The 18744-nt window shown below is 43.1% G+C and overlaps 1 long non-coding RNA gene across 1 annotated transcript; it reads right to left on the bottom strand.

The window, feature by feature from the left end:
- Window positions 1-7618: 7618 nt before the first annotated feature.
- On the bottom strand, window positions 7619-18109 carry LOC139080022 (uncharacterized). The gene is made up of 2 exons (XR_011534133.1): window positions 17827-18109; window positions 7619-9050 (listed from the first exon to the last, which is right to left on the bottom strand). It is a non-coding gene; the product is annotated as an uncharacterized lncRNA (long non-coding RNA).
- Window positions 18110-18744: the final 635 nt, after the last annotated feature.

The following is an 18744-nucleotide window of genomic DNA, read 5'->3' as shown; positions in this document are numbered from 1 at the left end:
TGTAATTAAGGAGTTCAGGAAAGGCTTCAGATATGGTTAGATCCAGGTGCTCAAAAAATGTCATCAATTCCTGTTTTCACTGTGTTGCCTTCATTTTCAAGTAAACTTTCTCCATGTGACCACAAAATAATGGTCACCTGCAATGCCTGACCTATATACTCAATTCAGGAACCCAGAGAGGAAAAGAACCTCTTTACCAAAAGGCAAGAGTCTTCGGACTAGCTCCAATGTGACCATTTTTGAATGAGGAATGGGCCTGCCCCACTCAAAGCAGAAATACTAAGTAGGCATGGGTAGGGGGAAAAAACTCTAATTCAATAGGAAAAACGGAAAATAAACTAAGCCTGTACTCAAGGAGTGAAAAAAATAACAAAGCACAGCCTGAGAAGTTAAAAAAAAATAAAACAATTAAGCAAATTGTTATGAAATGTGAAAAAGTGGTAGGATTGATGGACAAAACAAAAACTCAGTACTTTACAAAATAGACAAATCTTTGGCAAGTCTTGTCAAGAACAAGCGTGGAAAGACACACACAAGCAAAATTAGGACTGAGAACAGAACTCAAGACATGGATTTCTAAAACTGTAAAAGAGTTCTTCTTGTGCCCCTATTTTAAATAAAATAGAAAATATAAATGAATGAAGTGATTTTCTGTGAAGATAAAAAAATTCATCAAAATTTGGCTAAAGAAGAAGATCTGACATGAGAACACACATACACACACAACCTGAAAAAGGCAGATAGATTCCTAATAATTGTCTCTAGATTGGAACAAATACATTCTACCAACTTTCAAGAGGAAATGCCTCCAATATTGTATAAACTGTTCAGATCTTAGAAAAGTATAAGATCCCTCCCAATTCGTTTTATGATTTTGGCATAACTCTCATGGCAAAACTAAGCAAAGACAGTGCAAGAACATGATATGCAAATCTCACATATGAACAAAGGTACAAAAATCCTAAATAAAATATCTACCGATCGACTCCTGCGACTAATAAGAAAGTTCAGCAAGATATATAGATTCAAGATATACATTTAAATGTAGATAACATTATATTCACTGCTGATAACCAATTGAAAATTTCAACGGACTCCTATTTTCAATTCAAGAAAATAAAAATAAAATGGTTAGGAATATCCTAGTAAGAAATATGCAAGACTCAAATGGGGAAATCTATAACTTTTCCAGAGACGAGTATACTGACAACTGAATAAACAGAGATGGTCCAAGTTCTGCGCAAGAAGAGGAAGTTCCATCATCTCCTCCTTTAACCTCTGTGCTTCTTATAACCAGTTGCCTGCACATGAGGAGGTTACCTCCGCACGTGGAGGGATGGATGGTCCTCAGCCGAGATAATTTGAGGGCCAAAGGGACCTTCTGCTTCCTGAGGTCTCTGCTGTAATCTGGTGGGATGGGTTCTTCTGGCAAGTTCTCCTTAAGTATATTACACCTTCTCCATATCGTGTTGCTTCATTCTACCCTAGAAAGCAAAGCCCCCTCCCCCTTTTTTTTCCACTTCTCAAGGCAGGTCTTATGTGACAAAATGCCCATTCTCAGATTTTCTGTCTTCCCACAATTGCATGCCCATTTTGGGGAAAGGAGATATTTCAGAAGCTGCTTTCAGGGACAAAATGATTCTCCACCTTGCTCCCTGTCACTCCATCCCTCAGCTATTTCTGAAGATCAGTAAAGAGTAGGGAAGGGAGGAGGGCTGAGGACCCTTAGTTACCCTGTGGAGCTCCATTTGAAGCAGTCAAGGCCCCTTCTGGGCCTCTCAGTCGCTCTCTGTCACAAGCTGAGGACACACACAGTGGAAGGAACGACTTAGCTGCAAAGACAACAAGCAACCGTCATCCTCTTGGCCATAAGTCCCACTTGCTATCCTTCAGGTCCCAAACCTGAGTTTAGCACTGGCCTGACCATCGGTGAAAAGGATATCACCTGGAGCTGGAGGAAAAGGAGCCTGTCTGCATTTAGATAAGAATCCTCAGAGACTTCTAAACAGGCTGGGGATTATCCCTTGAGAGACTATAATCCACTGGAAGAAAAGTTTGCTTGTAATAGTCACTAATGGTGCGCCTGCCTTATTTTCTTTTTCTCCCCTCCTGGCTGTCTCTCGTTCTACAAAGTTTTCAGTTACTCATCTTTCTTACCTGCTCCTCCATTTTCTTCTTGAGCCTTTCCAACCCCTGCCAGACTCGCACCCACACTGCCCTTCCTGTTTTTTGTTTGTTTGTTTTCATTTTTATTTGTATTTATCCTTTTTTTCCCCGCATCATGGTCAAATTCAGTTCACAATTTCTTGAATTGGAGCCAATAAAGATGTTGTCCTTGGATCATCCATTCTGTTTTCCTATCTTGTTTTCAGCCGCCACCCCACCTCAGGGTCAGCATCTTCTGGGGCCAAAGAACAGAACAGGGAGGAGGCTGGAAGGGAGGCACAGGGGTTGTAACTCAAATACCCACAGGGTCCAGGCAGGTGATGCGAGTTTGTGAATGGACCAGATGGCAAACTGGCAAGCACATGCCCAGTGACAGGGAGCAGCTGCTGCTTGGCTCTCCTGATTGGTGCCAGGTGGGAGTGGGAGCTGAGAGCTGCCAGAGCTCTCAATTTTTAAGAAGCCAGAAATATCTTTGTTATCAGACACATCTCAGGCTGCTGAAAGACTGCACAATTCTTTGGCCGGACCCAGAAACCTGCTGGAGGTACCTACCAGCTGTAGCTCAAACTTATAGCTTGTTGAAGCGTGTTATCGCCCACCTAGGGAATGGTACCCAAACAAAGCAGAGAGAAGATGGGAGTCCAAGGGGAGAGCCAGCTTGCTTCCTTTTCTCTTTTGGGGTAGACTCGGCTGAACCGCTCACATCCACCAAGCAGTTATGGTGCATCAGGCCCTGTGTTAAACACTTTACATGTGTTATCCCATGGAATCCTCAAAATAATCAGGAAAGCAGGATTGCAAGATGTAGCAAATAAAACCAAAGGATGCTGTTAAATTTGGGTTTTTGCATGGAACATCCTTACACTGAAAATTTGTTTTTCTCAAATTCCAATTTAACTGGGCATCCTGTGTTTTATCTGGTGCCCCTACATGAGGGTTAAGTATTGTCTTAGCCTCATTTTACTACGAGACTGCTCACTTGCGAGTCGCTCAGTCACCCAGCTAGTAAACCGTGGAGTCAGGAGTCAGGATTCAAACTGAGATCTGTTCATTTCCTAAGCCCACACTTAACCTCCACACTAGTTAGTGTTTATCAAATTTTGGTCTACGAATATCATGGGGTTAGGGAAGAATCCCCAAGTTAAAATGTGTTAAATTGATAAAAATCTTGAATGCCTGCTTACTAGTTATACAGATTAAAAGTTGGATCCAGATTTGAATAAACCAATTATAATAAAAGGCATTCTGTAAAATTTGAACACAGACTAGACGTTTAATTACATTGAGAAATTAAATGTAATAACGGAATGGTGATTTAGTTTTTGTTAGAAAAATAGTCCTTATCTTTTAGAAATAAATGTTGGCGTATTTACAAATGAAATGATATGATGTCTGGGATGGACTTCAAAATAATACATGACGGATAAATGAAGGTAGAAACAAGATTGAATCGATGACTGATGGAGCGGGGTGGTGGGTGTCAAATGGGCTGCTTAAACCACATCTCTCTGCATACTTTTGTGTATATTTGATAATTTCAAATTTTGGGTATATTTGTAATATAAAGTAAAAATAAATCCCTTTTGCAGCATTAATTTCTAAAAGATATTTTCATGAAATAGACTAGTTTCCCAAGTTAACATTTATCAAACCAGTCAGGATTCTTGAGAACTGATTTTCTTTGAAATTTAATTTTCAATTTTGAGAAATGCCAAATGGTGTTTTATTGCTAAATATATATAAATGTAACAGAAATACTCTCAGAATTTTAGGGATATTGGAAATCTATTTCTCTGCAGTTACAAAGGATAAGGACCTTTTTTTAGAATTTTCACTTCTGTGGGTGGGTGGCAAGATTTCCAGACTATGCAACCAGAGAGCTGTACACACCTCTAACATACGATGGAGGAAATTCCAATGCTGCTCTCAGTTTTATAAAATGTGGTTGTTCTGAAAGTATTCAGTGAACCAGAAAGGCAGGACTGGGAAATCTCCTCAGCTCCAAAACTGTTGGGCAAAATGACGATGACCGCAGTGGCTCCGACTTGTGAGTAACCTCAGAGGAGGATACTGCTCCAGAGCTCCCTAATAAGAACATGCTCTGCCTGTTGAACAGCACGCGATGCCACTGGCCGTCTTCCAAGCACATGCCTGGTCATCATCTGTACGTATGTTCCAGCTTTCAAAGGTACGAACAACTTTGTCCCTCTAAGAGCTTCCCGTAACTGGGCATAATTAATAGTCCTGGGGAGAACAAGAAGGAAGAAGACAGGCAGAGGAATTGCACAGTATGCAAAAGCTGGACGGAGAGAAAGCATTGAATATGGGAGGTAACAGCAGGGTATAAGAAATTGCCCTTCCATGGCACTTGGTAGAATTTGTGCTGTAGATACAAATGCTTCCCCACAGTGTGCCCTGAGAGAGGGAACCCCCTGTTGCCAGGTGACCGGGAACCTGGCCTGGGGACCCCATGGATAGTCATTTTCATTGAAAGAAGTCTTGTTTGGGTTTCATAGCATCTCCAGGTGACCTGACTGTACCATACAAATGTTGCCATTTTTCATGAGCAACGTGATCTGAAAAACAGACTCAAGAATTTTTAATTGCATTTGTACAAAAACAGCCAACCAGACCCAAGATGCCCTTGCCGTTCACTACTCCTTAACCTAAACTCCACTTCGGAAGAGGTTCGACTCCAAGACTATAAACCTACATGGCTTCCACAGGTGAAGGACTAGTTACCAAGCTGGGTTTATACCCCTGAAATATATAGCCATGTGCTTAGATGACCATTGTATGTGTCATCTGCAAGACACGTCATTGTTTTTTCTTGTGGGGCTCTGCCCAGAAGATTCACCGTGAATACTACTCAAGCTGCATGCCCTAACTCAGGTAGGTTCCTATCAGAGAGAATGAGCAAATAATTTTATATCTGTTTAAGTACTTGAAAATATTTAGGGGGGAAAATGGGTAGTCCCTTTAAACATTTCTTTCTTTTAAATCTCAGTCTTTGAATTGGAGAGCTTAGTATCTTTTTTTTTTTTTCTTTCCTTTAAACATACGAATCGTTTTTGGAAGCCTGGTCGACTTGGAATAAAAACATTTCAATGAACAAAAAGATAATGAATCTGCAAATACAGGGAGGTGAAATACTGATGGGGAGGAAAGCATGATCTCAGCGGACTAGGGAAAGGAAGCTGGGCGTGTGCCAGATAGTATGTGTGATCCTATGTCTATTATACGCCTCACTATTTTTATTCTTTTTTACACAAGGGACTGTCGATGCTGAGTATTACAATAGCCTTGGGTAGCAAGGAGTAAGCTCTTGGAGGAGAGAGCAGATCAGGGGCTGCCTGGCAAAAATTCAAGATCATGAGATTAACAAATTTCCGGAAGGGATTTGCAGCACAGTCAGGTCAGTCTGACCGCTATGCCACCACCAGTTTCTCTGCTGTGATTGCACTTGTAAATGGGCCAAAGGCCCTAGACATTCGTTCTGCAGTAATTTGAGGAGGCAGGCAGGGAGGGAAGTACACAAATGGGCAGGCCAAGGAGCCCCAACCAAGCAGGAGGAGAGGTGCACGGAATCAATGAGCTTCTAGGGATCTGAACCAAGAGGGAAGGAACAGGCAGGAGGTGGGACCTGATAACGTAAGGAGTTCACTCCATTGTCACAATAGTGCCTCCATGGTGACATGCGCATGGAGGTTAGCCATCTTCTTCCCCGCTCCTTGATGAGTGTGAGGAATCTAGAGTTAGCAGGTATGTGCTGACACTCAGAGAGGGACAGGGCTTCCCCGAAGACCTCTGAACCACCAGGACAGGATAGCGAGACTGAGTCCAGCGGAGCTTGGCTCTACAGATGGCAGAGATGGTGCAGTCTTTTAGCTGGGAGTTCAAAAGGACAAAGGTGGCCTTCCCTGCAGATTCAAAGGGAAGCTTTCTTATTAGAAAAGAACTAGATACTGTCTACAGCAGCGCCTCTGAAATTTCAATATGTGCCCAAATCATTCCGGGATCCTGTTAAAATGGGAAATCCTGACTCAGTAGCTCTGGGCCAGGCCTGAGATTCTGCATTTCTAGTACGTTCCCTGATGCTGCTGGTGTTACTGGAAGCAAAGCGCCCTGACCAAAACGCCAAAATCTAGAATGCTCCCAAGAAAGATTTTTGAGCTGAAGAAAAGTCAAAGACAATTAGTAAGCTAGTTTGACCTTGGGCCTATGACCAGGATTGGATTAAACAATGATTTTGAAGAGGTTAAGAATTGTTGCTAAGGGTGACAAATTGTGCCTAGGTGCTGTATTTCTTTACCATTTGCTCGAATGGCAATCCATTTGTAAATATAGTATTTTTATGTCAATGCTTAGTTCATTTAGAAAAGAGTTGAAAAAATTGGGGCATAGTAGCTTTTCAGTAAATATTTATATTTACTAAATAAGTAAACAAGTGAAAATTCATTGTACATCCTGACTTAGCCAAGCTAATGGGAAATACCTATTTCAGATGGAAATGCCACGAGCTATAGCTACTCCAAGGCCCTCTCAGCCTCTCTGTTCTGTTGTGGTCTTATCTAATGGAGAGGCTGGAAGAGGGTGCCCAGCTCCTCCCTGGGACAACGTCAAACAATAGCCTGCTGCAAGGATCACGGCCCTTGGCCTCTGGACCTGAGTGTGCTGCCAGCCATCCCCTGCATCCCTGAATGTAGAAGCCGGGCTGGGCTCCTTACCAAGATGGGAGGGTGCTCCCTCACTGCCTTCAGGTCTCTCTCCCTTTCCCGCTTGCCAACTTCATTTTTCTCCTTAACACTTACCCCTCTCTGACATTCTATGTATTTACCTGACTATCTGTCTATTGTCTGTCTTTCTCCCAGGATGTCAACTCATGACCACAAGGACTTTGTTTTGTCCACTGCTGTATCCCCAGTTCCAAGAAGAGTACCTGGCATATGACAGGTGCTAGATAAATCTTTGTCGAATGAATGAGTGAGAGGATGAGGTGGGCTGACTGTGGATGTCTGACCTTCTCTTCCTTAAGACGAGTGTCTGAGGTGACTTTTCAGTTCTTATCGAATAAGTTAATTCCATGCAGGCATCTCCCACCAGCATTTCAGTCTTGCCCGGACTTATCTGGATGCCAACGGGAGCATAGCTGCAGCTAGAACCTCTTCCTGGACCAAACCACTCTCCTTCATTCCCATCCTCTCATGCCCCCTGGAGCCTTCCCAGCCCTACTGATAAGGAGCCTCTTCAATTTACCCCTTTATCCGTCTGGCAAAAAAAAGAGTAACTTGGATTGTTAGTATCCACTGTTGTTTCTAATTTTTTTAAAAAGAAGAAAAACATTCAAAAAAAGAAGGAGTAAATGATCTGGGCAAAGCATTTTTTAAAAATTTTTCTCAGAGTAAATAGAGTGGAAATATGTGTGAGTGAAGGAGACAAAAGAAATGCTGTATTCATCTAAAGAAACCACTGTTTTATTTTCAAGATAAAGGATTATTTTATAATTAGATTTTAGAGACTTCTCGTTATTTTATTTCCTTGGCTTTGTTTGTTGAGCTTCTGTGTAGCTTAATCTCCTCTTGATCCCCATAGATAACGACTTTAGTGCCCCCACACCTCATATAAGACCATCTGTGTCTTCCTACAGTCACCAATGTGTACATATCAAACGCAGAGATGTTCCTGTGTGCGTCTATAAAAATCCACATCTATAAAAATCAAGACCTGAAAGTTGCTGATACAATACAACCAGGCAGAGCAATTTTTTTTTTAAAAAGTTATAATTCCTGAGGCATTTCATTGTTCCCTTCACTCTATTCTTTCCACTGCTCCCCTCTGTCCCAATAAATATTTAGATATGGAAATGTGCCTTCACAGATGCCCTAGTTACATTTACTCACAAATATGCATCTGTCAGCTTGGGGATTTGGTTGGGGAAAGAGCATCTGTTTTGCGGGGGAAGAAAAAAATCTCCGAATGATTTCCCAAAAGGAGCAAAAGTCATGATGAATCTTTTGTCATCTGGACCTCCTGCTCAGCGTTCCTGATGAAGGGCTAAAGGTAGTTGTGGCATCTGAGTAAGACGGTGAGGATATGCTGTGGGAGCGGGAGGAGGTCACTCTGACGAAGAACGAAGGACAAGGTCAAGTCCAGGGAGAGAGCTGCTCTCCTCACTCAGGGCCAGCCCAAGTTTCGGATGTATTTGCTGACTCCTTGGAGGTGTTCTGCTCTGAGAGCTGCTTTCTAGGGAACCATCACAACAGCGGTATCCGTGTATTAACGTGGTTTCTTTACTCATGTATCCCCCTGGGTGTTGCTAGACCCTTCGCAGAGACAGTCCACGTCAAGTGCTGGCAGAGGCAATAAAAGCCCCATTGGCCGCCATCTTCATAATCAAAAGATTTAAGTTAGATGAACACAAGCCTTCTTCCATCAGCAATCAAGCAGACCATTAAGCCAAAATTAGCAAGGGATGTTAGAAACTCAGCTAAGCCAATGAGAAATTCCCCTGTGCTTCTCCACCAAACAATTTCAGTCAGCAGCATAAAAATGTTATTTTTTAAAAAGGCAAGAAAAAAATATTTTGTGAAAATTATCCTAGCTTTGGTAGGTGATGATGCTTTTTTCATCTTTCCATAATGTTGAAAGCAGCCGAAGAGTTCTTTCCCGAGGAATGGAAACGTTAGTGTTAGAATCTGCTGTGAATAGAATTCAAATTGGTTCTCAGACCTGGTTGTGCATCAGAACAGCCTGCGGGGCAGCTTTGCAAGAACACAGCCCCAAATTCCACTGCAGCCTGAGGATCAGAATCGCGGGCTCAGAGTGGCCCGGCCAGTGGTCTTCAGAGTGGGGGACAGGACCCAGGGCATGCCCTAGAGAATCCACTGCAGGGGGAGAGAAAAAGGTTAGAACTTCTATTTTTATATATTTCATCTCATCTTTTAAAATAGCATTTATTATATAGGTTCAAAATAGATATAACTTGTTTAAATATATGTGTACACAGATATTTGTTGAAATATACATATTTATTTTATATGTTTAAAACATACACAAGCTTATATCACTTATAAATAAATAGATACTCATATTTTGGGGTCCATGCTCAACTAGGTTTAGACAGGGGTTCCTGACTAAAATTTTGAAGGCCAGGGACCTAGATTACTGGAACAGCCTCTCAAAGGTCTGCCTCTGTCTGGCCCTTAACTCATGCTTATTCCCTCTGCTAGTCATCTGATCATGTCACATGCTTCAGTGGCTTCCCAGTTCCCTCAGGAAAGTCACATCTCATCCACCCCTCTCAGGTCTGCAGCGTCTCATTTCCTCCTCCAACTTCCTTTCTCTGCAGCATCCTCCCCCTACTCCACATTCCAGCCGTGTAGGCCTAATCCTGCTTCCCAAACACCTTCCAGCTATCTTTCCCAGGCCTTTACCCACGTTGTTCCTTCTCCCACAACGTCCTCTTCTTCCCAACTGTACTTGGTTAACTTCTATTCAACATTAGGCCTCACTGAGACATTACTGCCTTGGACCCCAAACACTGGGCTAGGGGTCCTGCCTGTGTGCTCTCGTGGCCACCAGTCCTTCCCACTATAAGTAACCATCATAATGCATAGTACCTCTGTTTATCCTACTGTACCATAAACTCTTGGAGGGCAGGTTTGTCTGGCTTATCATTGTAATTCCAGTGCCCAGCTTATAATAGATATGTTGAATATAAGTGGGAACTATCCCATTGTTATTTTTCTAAACAATAAAAGTGGGTCCTCTTTTGATTTTTAGTCCCCTCCTCCCCACCTTTTATGGTCTCATAATAACAAGGGAATTCACAGTTTCCATATTTCCAAATGTACAGGCCCAGGAACTTAAATTGTACAATAAAGATATAAAATAGGAGCCTGCTCCGTGGCCGAGTGGTGAAGTTCGCGCGCTCCGCTTCGGCGGCCCAGGGTTCAGATCCTGGGCGTGGACATGGCACCGCTCGTCAGGCCACGTTGAGGCGGCATCCCACATCCCACAACTAGAAGGATGTGCAACTAAGATATACAACTATGTACAGGGGGCGTTTGGGGAGATAAAGCAGAAAAAAAAAAAGATATAAAATAGAGGATGTGTAAATGAATCTCTCATCCAGGACACCAAATCCATTAAAGGACATTTTGACTGTTGGAAGAAATAAAAGAAAGAAAAAGAAAAGAAAACGAGCTGTGGAGGAACCATTTTCATCTACTTGGAGTGAATATTAAAATATGTTCTGTTCTCTCGCCAACCTCAGATACTAGGTAGAAGTTGTTGTTACTGTGTGACTCTGGATTGTATACTATTCACCACATGGCCTTTAATATAGAAAGGGCATTTAAAACGATGGACAATACGATCCCTTCCCTGCCAAGAACAACTTATGAGAACACGAGATAGACAGCTGGTGTCCACCCAGGGTGGAGACAGTAACTCTCGTCCAAGGCATTGTCAGGAGTTTCTAGTTTATATGGGAGACGGGAGTAGAGGTTATCAAGTGACACAAATAAAACATCACGCATCAAACCCAGCTAATCCCAGAATAGCACTCCTTCCAGGGTTTCCTGACGTTAGAAATATAAATCCAGATGGGTCAAAAATTCCCCTAAATAAGTTCACACGGGCTTAAGACCAGCCTACGGTTTGAGACCAGCCCCAACCCAGGACTGCAGTCCTGCATTCCAACTCTATCACTGCCTGGGGGAGCAGAGGTTCTGGAATCTCCCTATCATTCAATGACATGTTTGGGGCCACAGCACTAACACTGCCCATCCGTCTCCTCAAGAATAGCATGCTTCGCATTCCTGTTTAATGTGATCACTGCTCTAAACCCAAGTACAGCATCCCTGCAGTCATTATCAACTCAACTCTCATCTCCATACTGTGTCCCATTCTGAACCCAAACTCCACCCCAACCACCCCTCTAAATCCTTCCCTGTGTCCCCTGAAGTCCAGGAAACCCCATGATATCCTCAGTCACATCGCTGAACTTGACCTTAGGTCTTCGCCTTCTTGGAAACCAGACCATCCCCGTGGACTCTGTGAACACCACTGCCTCCGACGGCTAATCCAAGTGAAGTGACTTGCCCCTCACACCCACCACACTGTAGAGCAGGAGGGAGACCTGACGACTCTCTTCTTGATCTGGCTGCTTCCAGACCACTGTTCACTGTACTGGTCTGGTTTCTTAGTGGCAAACAACAGAAACTGGTGATAATGTCCACTTTCAATTCAGTGGAGCCTCCTAGGGGGCATTCCTTCTTTGAGAAGAAGAACGTAGCTACCAAGAATGCGGGCATATTGTTTGAAGTGGATCATTCCACGTAATAGTGAGGCGTGTCATTCCCTTTCTTCCCTCTGGTTCCCAGACTCAACCTGGCTCTGGGAGAAACAGCCCTGTGTCTGTGGAGTGACCGGATTTCCCAGTTTATGCTTGTTGTACCAGAAGACTAGTAATGCTCCCCTTTAACTCTGACACTGTTCTGTCCTCCGACCTGACTCCCACCCTCTACTCTAACCTCAGATATATTCTTTTCTCAATGTTTACCATCTCAGTAAACAGCCTTCTGTCCATCTGGTTACTCAACCTGAAACCTGGCCGTCATTCAGAGCATCTCACTCTCCCTCATTCCCTGTAGCAATCAACACCCAAGTCATACCTCCAAAATACCTCACAGCTCTTCCCTCTTCTTACTTCCACTGCTGCCTAGCCCAAGCTATTATCTTCCCCTGTATTACTGCAATAGTCTCCTCTTACATATATATATATAAAATATATTATATATATAATGTAGGGATATATTGTATATAATATATTACATATATATAATAGCTCTCCCTACATGCATCCTTTTATTATTATTAATATTAATTCACATCCAACTTACTTTCTCCATGCAGCTGAAGAAATCATTTTGAAAAGACAAATTGCATTATCCTACTCTAACACTGAAAACTCTTCAAAGGCTCCCCATTGCATTTTGAACAAAATCCAAATTCCTATAAGAATTTGGAGGATCTGGGCCCTGCCTCCCTCTTCAACCTCATCTCTTGGCAGGATCCCCCATGCCCAGCAAGTTCCCATCCCACTGGCTACCTTTCAGTTCCTAAATCAAGGGATGCAAGTTCTCTCTAACCTCAGGCTCTCCTCACAAATTGTTCCCTTTCCTTGAAGTCTCTGACTACTTGAAGTACCATAACCGACTCCTTCAGGTCTTACTCAGCTTCAGGCCCCTTGGAGCATAGCTCGTGCTGTACCATTGTTCTCTTGCACTCTCCCCGATTTCTTTCCTTTAGTGGACTCAACACAATTTGCAATTATATATTTTTAGATTACTTATTAATAGTCTATTTCCACATTGGAGTGAAAGTTCCATGTCAGAGACCTTGTTTGTTTTGCTCTCTGCTATTTAAACTAGCTACCCGGAACCTAGCACATAATAAAGGTTTAATAAATATTTGTTAAGTACTTAGATATATTTAATAATTACACTGGCACTTATTAGAGATTTATTGTGCATTCAAATGTTGAAATTCATTCCAGAAATATTTATGGAGCAGCTACTACATGCATAGTGCCAGATGCTGTACTGGGCCTTAAAGATAAAAGGAGAGCACACCATAGTCCCTGCCCTCAGAGGGTTTACGGTCTAATAGGGAAGGACTGGCCAAACTCAGACTTCTAAAGAGCCCAGAAGAGCAGGCAGCTCTCTCTTGAGGGTTCAGAAAAGGCTTCCCAGAGGAAGGGATGTCCAAGATGCATGCTCTCAGGCAGGATTGGCTACATAATTTGCAACGCCCACTGCTCAATGAAAATGTGAGGCCTCTTGCTCAAATCTTGCTAAAGATTTCAAGACAGCAACAGGAGAATATTAAACTGAGTGTGAGGCCTTTCTTTGCACAGAGTCCTGTGTGACTGCATGTGTTGCATGCCCGTGAAGGTGGCCCTGCTCTCAGAGTCCCGAGGACACTGGAGAGAGAGTGCGGATAAACAGGATTCAGGCAACCACACAACCTAAGATTTTAGAGAAAGAAAGACCTCCATCTGTCCAGCCTCTTGTTTGACAGAAGTAATATATTATCTTCTCATTTCAGAGTAGTTTTCTGAGGCTCAAAGAGGTGAGATTCCCACCATCTCAAAAAAAGTCGGTGACATTGGGGTATTAGAGCATCTTCTACCGGGGCAAAATGTTTCTCCAGAAAAGGACAAATGGTGCTCTTTCTCCCTTCATCTTGGGCACACTGGAGAGGTGAGAGAGGAAATGCCGCAGAGCCGGTGCATCCTGAAGCAGCCTGAGCAACCTCTGCTGAGGCCATACAGGCCAGCCAGCACCTGGCCCCCCATATATGGTAGCTGCCAGGAGGAATTCCCTAGGGACCAGTGAGACTGGCTGAATTTGCCTCGTTCACTTCATGTCTTCTCTCCCTTGCACTGATCCTCTCTGACCCTCACCAAGACATCAAGAGGTAAGAGGCCGAGGGCCTTTCCTGAGGGCTTGTGAGTCTTTAAAGATTCAGACGAGTCCTTCCTGGTGGCCTTCAGGCATTTGAGGCTTGGTAGGAGACAATTCTGTAGTGCTAGAAATCTTGCAGCACCCGATCCCACTGCAGAGGCAGCCACCCATCGTCCATATTCACAGGCGTACCCTGCCTGCAGAAAGGACACCAGTCTATCTCCTTGGAAGACTTGCCTCATGGACATGCCCAGCATAGAATGAATAAGACCAGTTGGTTGTGAACACAACAAGCCAGTACACATCACTGGGAAGACTGGCTGGAGCTTGACTAGGGGCTGCCGGGCAATTTAGGCCACCCCTTCCTCTTTGGGAGCAGCATAAGACTCTAGGAGGAAACGCAGCTGCCGGCACCGTTGCTGTGACTCAGCAGATGCATGTTTTTGTCTGGGGGCTGCAGGATTCTTTGGGGTGTCAAGCAGGATGTGGGAACACGGTGGCTTTGGTTTAACTTAATGGAGACACAAGAGCTTTATGCTTCAGGCGTGCGTGGACATGTGTTTAAAGTTACTGTCACACCCAAAAATGAGTGCCAGGAAGGAAACTTCATATTTTCCATGCCCTGCGGCTTCTTTGCCGTAAGATCATCCCCGACTCACTGCCTCTGTACTTGCCAAGGAAAGCCAGCACCTTCCATAGTTGTTGGTACATGACAGATCGTTGGTACATGACAGAAGCAAACCTATGATAGACGTTTGGTGAATGGATGAATGAACGAGTGCAAGAATAAATGAATTAATGAATTCACTGCTGCTGGTCTTGGCTGCAACCAGATGGAAACAGATGAAGGTATAGTCTGTCAAAAGCAAGTTAGGTTGTTCCAATGAGGTACCATATTGACCATGAGGAAGCTCACCTCTTCTACAAGTGCTGACTAGATTGCTCACATTTTTGCAGAGTAATAGACTTCTGTAGTCTGTTATATAGTATATACATTTAAAAAGAGGAATGCTCTAATTAATGTATTTAGCTATTTTATTATTAATGATATAATGTGTAAAATGCCTTGGGATTCGCTAAGATGAAAGCGAGCAGTTTAAACATGAGATATTATTATGCTTCCTATAATTACAGCATGTGTATACAACAGTTCATTATGAGCACCCATCAAACAACGTAGCCCGTCAAGCTGCTGTAACAAAAGGCAATTGTTGGAAGGGTTCAACAAGGCCAGAGGATGCCATTTCAAAAGCGCTTGGGTTGGCTGGCTGTTTATAGGAACACTTTGGGGTGAGTCAGGCGCTTCAAATTCCATGGGCCCAGCCTTGAACATCAATTAATTTTTTAGCAAGTTCAAAGAATAAAAACCAGCTCTTCCTAAACTTCCCCGGAATGTCTTCATTGCACTTCCAGAGGCAGTGAGCACTCCCAGCGTGAGAAAGTTCTCCACCTACACACCTCTTTCTTATGTGCAGCCTGAGTCATTTCAAAGCTGGGGAATGGGGCCGGAGGTGGGGGCAGGGGGAGGGCAATAGCCCCTTTTCATTTCTCAATGAAATTTCCAATGAATGGATCAATGGACCCAGCCTTGCACTGACTCTTACTATAAATTCTCAATGAAGCCAATACAACCTCCAAGGGGGCAAAAAAATTCTTAGCTCTTTTATGAATAACGCACAGGTATACATATAGTACATTAAGAATAGCTGTTAGTAACATTTCTGTGGTATTAAAATTTCACAGGGGAGAAAACATAGGGGAAAAAATGTCTAAAAAGGCTACTTAAGGGAGCGACAATGAAAAAAAATTGCCCTTGATCTCTAAGAAGAGTTTAACCAATAGTGACTAAACACGTGGTTTCTCCATTCTGTAGAAGACAAGCTCTATGGGGACGACGCAACCCTGGGAAGAGATGGATTCTCCTAGGAAACCATCCTCCCACCATTCCACAATTAGAGATTTTCTCTTGTGGCTTATATTTCAAACCCCTGCCAAAGTGCAAATATCTCTGGGTGAGGTAACGCTTTACGTTTTATCAGCCACTTATATCTTGACATAAGGATCTATCAATTCTTTGCTGACATCAAATTTCGATAGGGGCAGGAAAGACTATGAGAGTATTTGATTTTCAAAAGAAGGAAGGGGGCACAGTTGAGGGGAGGAGGTATACAAAAAAGAAAGGCTAAAAATATGATTGGACCAGTTACAGAGCCTCAGTCTACAATCTCAATGTTCAATAAATATATTTATTTTATAGAACTCTGCTTTATAAAGATTTTATTCTGCTGAGGTATCAGAAAAAAAATTACAGTCAATTCAGAGTTCCCTCCATTTCTTGGAATTGGGCAATTATGTGACTCCAAGGCATGGACAAGGGTGGGTCATCCTGTGACAGTCTTCAGTATCATCTGTCATCTCATCTGGCTTGGTCATAGGTATATGCAGGTCAACACTGAGTCACCCCTGCCAGGTCCTTGAGGTTTACACTGTCTCCGTGTTGGGAACTTGGTGAGATTCTCTGGCCCCATGGGTCTAGGTACACCACAATCTCCTGGTCTTGCCCTCTCTCTAGGGTTCTACTCAGGAAGGGGCATAAGCCTTTAATTCCCAGTATCACCCCAAACCTATCTGGGGTCAGCCCCACTCCTCAACACTCCCCCGTCACCACCACCTATGGAAGGCCCAGTTGGACAGGGGCAGAGCGCAAGGGGTACAGAAGCCACCAGCTCCTAAGTTCTCATCGCATCTGCTCCAACTTTCCTCCTTTCTGCAGCCTAGGGAGTGCCTGTCAGGTTTCCAGGCTGCGGAACTCCCTCAATACCTACTCTTCCAAATTCACGGCTTGTGTTCTTCTGTCCTTTCTGGCTCCCTGAAGGCCTGGGCTGTTGTGATTCAAAAGCCCTGAACTGACTCCTCCTTCCTCTGCTGTGTCACAGCTGCCCTGAGGCCTCGTGTGCAGAAGTGCCAAGCTGACTGGACAGGGACAGGCCAAGAGGAAGGAGGAAATGCCGAGGGAGCAAAAATCTGTTAATATTTCAAAATATGTTGCCATATTAAAAAAAAAAAAAGCACCGCTTCACATTCTGGAAGTCAATCCACTACCCCAGCACTGATTTTGTTGACTTACCTTCCAGACAGCATTCGGAGACATTGCCATGGGTTTTAGTCATACGAGCACATCTTTCAGAACACAAACCTAGTGACAGGTGTCTCTCCTTTTTGTTCAAATGCAGTACAGGACTTGTCATAAGGGAGATTGCCATATATTTCAACAAGGATAAAATAATAAAATTGTGAGTTTGGTTCCCAAGGGGAGATTGGCGTCAAAAAATAAAATCCTACGGACGGCTAACACAACAATTTTTAAAGTCTATGATTATTTGGGTGTGTAATAAATGCTGTTGAAGTGAATTATTTCAGGTCTGATAAGAACAAGCTAACTTTAGACATTGCTTTGAAGTCAAAATAGGTTGAAAAAATGGCAAAGTCCCTTCTAGTGGTCCAACTAAAGCATTGATCATTCTGCCACAAAAGAAGCTACGGATGCTGCTTGTGCGAGGTGACAAGACACAGGGGGCGGAATCTGTAAATGCTATGGCCGCAAAACCTAAGTTTGCAACAGCGTAAGCTAAAGTATTCTGGCTCGGTTTTGCTGTGCATGCAGGAGTGCCTGTCGATGCTCCGTGAGTTGTAATCACAGGATGAATCTGACTTTCTCACAGGATAGTCTCACTTCACTTGGTGAATTTTTTTCTTCCTCAAAGCGATAGTTGAGATAGGCGGGACGATAGCCTTCTTCTCGTGTTTTCTACAGTCAGCTATCCCATATTTATAATCCACGTGGGTTCCTGAGGCATTTTCCAACGTGTCGTCTCATTCCTCCCTTTAGAGATATCGATGGGGGCTGGGAGAGCAAGGGATGCTAAGAGTGATGAACACTGTGTTTCAAGAGGAGTGAACGTTTAGCTACAGCGAGATTTCTCTTCTGTGGTCACGCTATGAATCAGAGCAAAACTTTTTTTGGTAACTCTTCTTTCTACTCTCACTCCTGAATCCCACAATCCTAATAAATAGAGAGGTTTGCAGATTCTTTGTTCCCACCTTAGAGTTTATCAGGTTACCAAAAACAAAACAAAACAAAAAACAAACCCAAAAGACACACACACACAGACACACACAAACCAGTTACCTGACAGACAAATGATTTTCAAAATTTAGCTTTCGCAGTATTTTGCCAAGCTCGCTGTTCTTCCACTGACAGAAGGACAACGCCGTTCTTGGGAAAGCTGACAAAAACAAGTGTGTCATCCCAAGTTACAAAGGAAACAAAGACACCAGAGAATCCTCACCAAGTTTTAACTTGTGGAAATGGCAATGCGCTGAACCAGATCCTTGGAGGCTAAATGAAGGGGAATAAAGCAATGGAACAGCTCATTTCCATGTGACAAGCCAGCCCTGGGAACTCAGATAAGGCCTTAGCTTCATAAATGCTACAAATCCGTTTTCCGTTTTCCTGAAAGTTCTGGCAATGATTCAAAGCCAACCCATCAAACAGGAGGCCTGTTTCTGGCCAAAGTCTGTGACAGCAAAGGCTCTTTCTCCAGGCATTAGAGGAACAATAAGCATCTGCTTTCCCCAGTTCTCCCACGGAGCCCATTTTAAGTAAAATAGTTTCTAGTAACTAGAAGCTAGCTTCAAGACAACCCCACTAGCAAGTATGATAATAATAATAGCTAATATTTATTGAGCACTTATTATTTGCTAAGTATTGCTCTAGGCATTTTACATGATGATCTCCCCTATTATTTGCAATAACCCTATGAGATGGTACTACCACTGGCCCCATTTCATTGATGAAATAAATGAGGCCCAGAGAAGTTAAGCAATTTCTGTCCAGGATCCTATAGCTAATAAATAGTCTAGCTGGACTGGACTCCAAAACTCATGCTCTGGATTGCTATACCATCTTGCAATGATCATAACAGCAAATATTATTATCCTGCTATATGCTTGTTTAAGAGGTATAATAACACAGGTAAAAAAAAAAGTACAGTTACTAGTAGACTACCTAGGAATTATTATTCCCCCCACATGCTAGTCTAAATGT

This window comes from Equus przewalskii, chromosome 28 (genome assembly GCF_037783145.1).
Source record: "Equus przewalskii isolate Varuska chromosome 28, EquPr2, whole genome shotgun sequence".
Classification (NCBI taxonomy): Eukaryota; Metazoa; Chordata; class Mammalia; order Perissodactyla; family Equidae; genus Equus; species Equus przewalskii.
This window is presented reverse-complemented; position numbering and strand designations above follow the sequence as displayed.